Here is a 6,707-nt window from a genome sequence, read left to right on the forward strand (position 1 = left end):
ATTTCAACATTCTGAAAATGTTAGAAATCCACAGTATCTTTACCCTGAGACTTAACTGGCATAAACATTATCAGGGCTGCTTAGGCACCCAACTGGTTCTATCTGCTCTTTAGCAATATATACTATGATCGCACCAAGAATTCCCTCTGTCACAAATACCTGGACCAGGAGGCACTCTATGGCATCCCCAGATTAGGAGTAGCTGTACTTTTGGCTTCTGCGATGTAGACAGCTGGGGAAGGTGGGTGGGGAACAGGCACCAAGTTGCCGCTGCTTCCCTCAGCCTCGTACCTAAAAAGGCCTGTCTCAGTGCTCATCTTGATAAACCTGCAACAGGAGCCCCCATCTGGGACTAATGAAGCACAGAGGATTTCTGGAAACCTCATGTACTACAAAATGTTATGCTGTGGCTCTGAATATACTCATCTGTGTATAGTTTCTTCTCCCCTCCCTTCTATATCCAGGCCCTTGTTTAGTTCCGTTTCCATTAGAAATGCCATTTAAGTAGCAAATTTCACAAATTGGATCCATCTCAACGCTGCCATGCAAAGAAAATACATCTGCCTGACTCTTCATTTAAAATAAGAAAAAAACGAAATAGCAAAATGCTGTAGTTGCTCTGAGCTATTTCCTAATGAACCAGTTTGTCCCATGAGCTGTAGTGAGAAGCTTCTTCTCCTCGGTGAGATCTCTTTATGCATATTAATATTATGCATGTTTTCCATGTGACTCCTCTGACTTGCCCTCACCCCATCCTTTGAATTCATTTAAATAAAAATAATTTATGTGGACATTCCTTCAGTCAGGATTTTCTCTTCCCGTTTCTTAAAGACATCCATAATATTTCGTTGATGCTTTGTGTCCAAACTGAGTCGTTATGCTTTTGCATATCATTAGGGCTTTATAAAGAACAACAGCGACATCTGCATGTGCCACAGCGCCAAGGAGATAGGAAAATACCGAAAACAAACTCCGTGTTGGCTTGAAGGCTGTCTGGCTCGCTGTCTCCCCAGCAGCCCTGCCACCACCATGGATAGGCGTAATTGTACAGTGTAATCACATCATGCCTCATCTGCATATTCATAGCCAAGACAAAGCTCTGGAGCACAAGGGAGGAGCAGGGATAATTTAAATATAAAACAGCGCCTCATTTCCAAATCAAGTTGTGCCAGTTTGTGCACCAGGATTCAATATTACATCACATTTTTTACAGTTTGGAAACTGGGAGTAAAGAAGAAGATGGAGGAGAGAAGAGACTCGAGAAAGAAGGGTGACATTATATTATCATTCTTGACTGAGGAAAAGCAAAACAAGACAACAAGAACAGTGACAGAATAAAAACACTTAAAATGATATTTGAAGAGTCACCAACAGTGTCTAGGCAGCTGCTCTTTTACCGGGAATGAACTAGCCTATTGAGGGAGCTTTAAAAGCTCTCGATTAATATGTTGTGCATGTATTAGATCTACAAAGAACTCACTATATCCCTTCTCTACCCACAAATCCTCCGAATACACACATATTCCCTAACCACCACCTTTCTTCCCTGTTGGATACAGAAGAAAAAGATCAGAGAGCTACCAAATAATTGATTAATTGCTTCAAAAGTGACAACATCACTTCTCAAAAAGAAACAACAAAAACAAACACATATAAAAGGGTGACTGTTCATTAATGAAGGGATAAATTACCGATGGCTTCTTCATTCTCTTTAGTTCACTACCCCCCAAAAGAAACAAATGTAATCCACATGTTAATATTTCTTGTCTTCGCTCTCTTTTAATATGATGCTCTTTATTATTTTGTGTGTGTGCTGGTATTTGTAGAAGCCTCTGCCACTGCATTCCCCAAAGAGCTACTAGTTTCAACCCACTGGAGTTTGTATTCCTTTAATTGTCTAGTGCAGGAACATTTCTGCTGTTTTAAAAAATACCGCTCTGCAGGAATTAGAAGAATCCAAGGTTGTATCCAACTTCAAAGGTTTCCAAGTCATAAGGATTTTAGAAAAAGTAGAAGACAGACCATGGAACAAGTCCCTGTTTGAAGATAAGCATCATAGGGACCTTTTTTTCTTCCCTCTCTCCCCAACTTTGTACTTCTCCTGGCTCTGAATGCCCCTCGCTAACACGGCTTAATGATATGCAAATGAAATATGCATAAAACCATTCTACTGTATGATTATTAAACACTGGAGACATTAACAGCAGAGACTTCACTCTTTGTAATAATCCTTCCCGACCATCCACTTTGATTTCGGAGTTATGGAAACCCATAGCAGTTGGCAGAGAGCGAAAGAGAGAAGGAAGGAGAGATGCAGGGGGGACACATCACCCATCTCGGTGCTTTTCCCACTCCAGGAGAGGTTCCCCCCCTTTGTACTGTGTTCCTGTCTTTTGTAATCCATCCATGCAGTCGCATCAGAGCGATTAACGGAAAAAACCTCTTTTCTCTTAATGTTTCAAAGCTCATTAGCCAAACGATTATTCCTCATTAACAGCGAAAGCTCATTCATTAAAAGGAAGAATGTGCCAAAAAGATGCCAGCGCGGTTAATCCTGAGTCCCGTACTGGGCTGTAAATCCCATACTACTTGTATATTCCATGCGAAAGGGACACGCGCCAATCCACATTTTAAAAAAAGAAAGAAAAAGAAAACAGTTTGTGTGTTTTGTAAAATCCACAAGAGCAGCAATTAATATTCCCATTGAATGACTTTATTTCTTTTTTGTCTCTCCCTTTTGTTTCCAGCGCCTGCCCCTGGCTCAGCGCCCGGTGCCAACAGAACACCTTTCAAGATCCACAGCAACGCAGACAACGTAAGTACCAGCCGTTTCCTGAAACCCTTTCTCAGATTTTTTTAAACAACCAACTAAAACAGAGAGAGAGAGAGAGAGAGAGACCAGCCTCTTTTCCCTTCTTCTCCCTTGCGTTTTGCCACCAGGGTTTCCTAAAGTAGCACCTTCCAAATCCCTCTGCCTTCAAGTTTGTGCATGTCCGTGTGGCATCCCTCCTCCTCCTTCACTCCCATAGTGGATCTTGTAAAAGGGCTTCAGATCGGCCCCATTCATCTCCCTGGTGATAGCAGTGAATGTAGATAAATCTCTGACTGCCTGCTTGCTGCTGGAGTATGATTTTTATTTTGTCTTCTGCGTATACCTGGGTCAAAAAGTGGGAGGTATGCACACATATACATGCACATACACACATTTCCTTGTCTATCCTTCCGTCTTCCTCTCCTTTTACTCACACATGCATACATCCCACATATATGTGTATATGATTAAACATACACACCCACCCATACCCATGCCTATAACACAAAAATATATACATATCTAAACATTTAATTTGTCTGAAAACATGTGTATTTATATACAAATACAGCCTTACACGTGTCTATATGCAATCAATAATTGCCTATCTTTCCATTTATATCCATCTATGTCTCCATTTAAATATTCCCTCTCTTCTCCCAGTAGAAGCTGTGTGCAATTGCAATCCAGGGTTGTACAGGCAGTAGTCTTTCCTTATGATTTCTATTTGTAGACCTTTATGCTCCCTTCTCTGCCTTCTTCGGAGCTGTAGAATTGGCATCTTTCCCTGGGGTTTTCCGAATGGCAAGTGGCACTGGCTGTGGCATGCATTCAAGCCGCTTCCTATGGCATTTCTCTTCCGATGTCTGCTTTTTCTCTTTGTTTGTTGTTGACTAGGCTGAATGGTGTTTTTTAAGTTAATTATAAACAAAGTTGAATAGCAAACAAGCCAACAGCTTGCCAAAAAAAAAAAAAAAAAAAAAAAATAGCCCCACACAAGCGCCTTCTGCTGCAACAGATGCCCAGATCACCCCTGGCATTGGCAAACGGGCACAAGATTTTGGCGGTTGTTAATTTTTTTCTGTTTGTTGCTGTATTTGGTTTTTGTTTTTCTTGTCGCCTTTCGATTTTTCAAGGAGTCCAGGATCCCGGCCTCTGCTTGGAACGGAACAGTGTCATGGCGGAGACGACGGCCTTTGTCTTGCTGGGTGTGAAAGCATCCACTGTGCTGGCTCCACTGCGGCAGGCTCAAGTTTAAAGGAAAAAAAGTGATTAAAGTCAGCTCTGTGCCTCTTTGGTGTGAAAGACCCCCAAACCCCAAGTAGCCGAGTCTCTGGGTCCGAGGAAGGGCTCATAGTTGGAGCAGCCTAGGCTGTAATCCTGGCACTTGCGCCTTCGGTTGCTGCTTGCTGTTCGCTCCTGGGGGTCTGGATAATCTCCCCTGGCTTTACCGCACTGTCTGGCCCGCTTTCAGGGCCCGCGTAACATATACCCGCTGCTGTTATCACACGAAACTGTGGCGTTGCCCCTGAATGGATGGCACCGTGCCAACTCTTCTGCCATCCGCCCTTGCAGCTTTTTTCTTTCCTCCCTCCCTCCCCTCCTTCTCCTCCTCCTCCCGTCGACTTGACGTTAATTAACACACGGGTTAATTGATTTTAAAAGCCGAAGAATTACAGTTAACTTTTCCCACAGGGTACAGACGCCAGCCGCTTGGCACACTCTGCCTTTTGCACTGGTGCGGGGGCTGGGGGTGGGGGGACGCAGGGAAAGCCCGCAGCAAAACTAGCAACTGCTGAGGGACTGTTGCCTGCTCATTGGAGTAGAGCCGATAGAAGTTGACGTGGTACTGTCTCCTTCTTACAGTATATTCAGCCTTTCTATATTTTTAAAAATAATCAAAGCACAGCCCTTTCTTCTCCCTCTTTTAAAACAGGAAAACACTTCAGAAGTTCTTGGGGGCAGGGGGAATCCTTCCCCCAGAGCACTTATCCATAATATGCCTTTTTTCAGTAAGAAAATACTTGGCGTGCACCCCCCTTTTTTTGTTTTTTTAATTACAAGGAGAGGAAGGCTACCCCTTTCCTAAATATCATACGCAAAGCAGCTTGTCTTAAAGAAAAAGTTCCATGGTTTCTCTTTATATCTCAATATTTTGTTTTGTTTTGTTTTGTTTCTATTCCCCTTGACACAGATGGGTTATTTGTGGTGAAGGATTTCAATTAAAAAAGAACATTGGAATTAAGAAGAAAATTCATACGAAAGCTCTTTGGGTTTGTATGTGTGTACATTTGTGCTTTCCCTCGCTTTCACCCCAACCCCCTACAGAAAATGAAAGCGATTGATATTATAGTTAGGAAGGAGATAGGCAAGGCTGGGAACTTGATGCTTTCACCTTTTCATGCTTTCATTTTATTTCATTTTGTTTTGTAAAAGCAGACAGCAAGTGAAGCGACAAGAGGAATCCATTATGCAAATCATGTCACTTTGCATAATGTCTCATGACTGGGATATGCAAATGAGCGGTATAATTTATGAGTACCAGTGTCTGTCTAAAAGTGTTTCTCATAATTTACAAAGTGAGCCTGAGAGACATGGGGAAGGCAGCTCTTCCAACTCCATTGCCAGGAAATTTCTATATTTTCCTGAAAGTGCTCCCTAGTAATATTGTCAAGAGCCATTTAAAATAAATTAAGTTTCCAAATGTTCATGAAAGATGAAGATTTTCCTCTCACTCTCTTCACCCAAATCTTTTGCCTAACAGTTTGCAAGAAACTATTAGATTCTAAAGCATTGATTTTTAGATTTAACTTGGAAAAGAAAAGTTATTTGAGCAAAACTTGATATTTGTATATGAATTTTTCTTTCTAAAGTAAGGAATATCTTAGAGAAATATAGACACCGATCCATTTTTCTGGCTCTATGAAGGCAGAAAAATGGGATTTCTCATTTTGGTTGGTTTTGTGTGTTCCCTTCTGTGTATATGCTTAGACATTATAAATTTAAAAAATTTTAAATAATAGCCCCTTGGATTTACTATTAGATTTGTAATATGAAAGACTGATGCATTAAGTATTCTTCTGAAGGTATAGTCTTCAAAAGAGATTTCAGTTAAGTCACACTCAGCTTAGTTGGCCCCTCCATGTCTCATTTTGATAACTTGTTTGAATAGATGATTCTGAACCTTTTGAGAAATCTTAACATCTTTGATAATATCACTTAATCTGACTTTATATTTTTTATTTCAGTCATTAAAAATTCTGTGAAACAGAGGTTCAGGGTGCCATGAAAATGTACATCAGGAGGACCTAGACTTTGAAGGCATGTCAGAAAAGGCTTTCTGAAGAAAGTGAATTCAAAGTAAATGCTGAAAGTTGAAGATAAATTAGACAGTAAATCCTGAGGAAGAAAAGATCATAGCTGCTGGAAAGAACTAAAATAAAATCAATGCAACTACAGGAGTATAGACAATGGGTCATTGCATCATACTGGAAACAGACTGGGAGATAAGCATGAAAAAAGTAACTTATTCATTATCTGAATCTAATTGCTGGTGCTTGGTCTCTTATGTCATTATTCATTGTATGTAATGTACTTACATGTACTTAATAAAGTTCATACTGAGAACTAGTTACTATAATATACTTCTTATAAAATGATTTTTGATCTTTCAAACTCATATATTGAACCATCAGATTTCTGGATCTAATCTTATGCAACATATTTCTTCTTGTGAAGTTTTATTTTCCAAAAGTTAATAGCCATTTAAGAAAATAAAAAATGAGAAGAACACTCCACCCAACAAGAACAGAATACAATTTTTTAAAGATACTTGGAACATTCACAAAGACCACTTTCTGATTCATTTAAAAAATATCTCAACAAATTTAAAAGT

The 6,707-nt window shown here is 40.2% G+C and overlaps 1 long non-coding RNA gene across 1 annotated transcript; it reads left to right on the top strand.

The window, feature by feature from the left end:
• The first annotated feature begins 2,473 nt into the window (after window positions 1-2,473).
• LOC149994153 (uncharacterized) lies at window positions 2,474-6,359 on the top strand. Its single transcript, XR_016507679.1, has 4 exons — window positions 2,474-2,815; window positions 3,949-4,080; window positions 5,007-5,085; window positions 6,061-6,359. It is a non-coding gene; the product is annotated as an uncharacterized LOC149994153 (long non-coding RNA).
• Window positions 6,360-6,707: the final 348 nt, after the last annotated feature.

The sequence above is a fragment of the Furipterus horrens genome, unplaced genomic scaffold (genome assembly GCF_987537825.1).
Source record: "Furipterus horrens unplaced genomic scaffold, mFurHor1.1.pri manual_scaffold_13, whole genome shotgun sequence".
NCBI classification, from domain to species: domain Eukaryota; kingdom Metazoa; phylum Chordata; class Mammalia; order Chiroptera; family Furipteridae; genus Furipterus; species Furipterus horrens.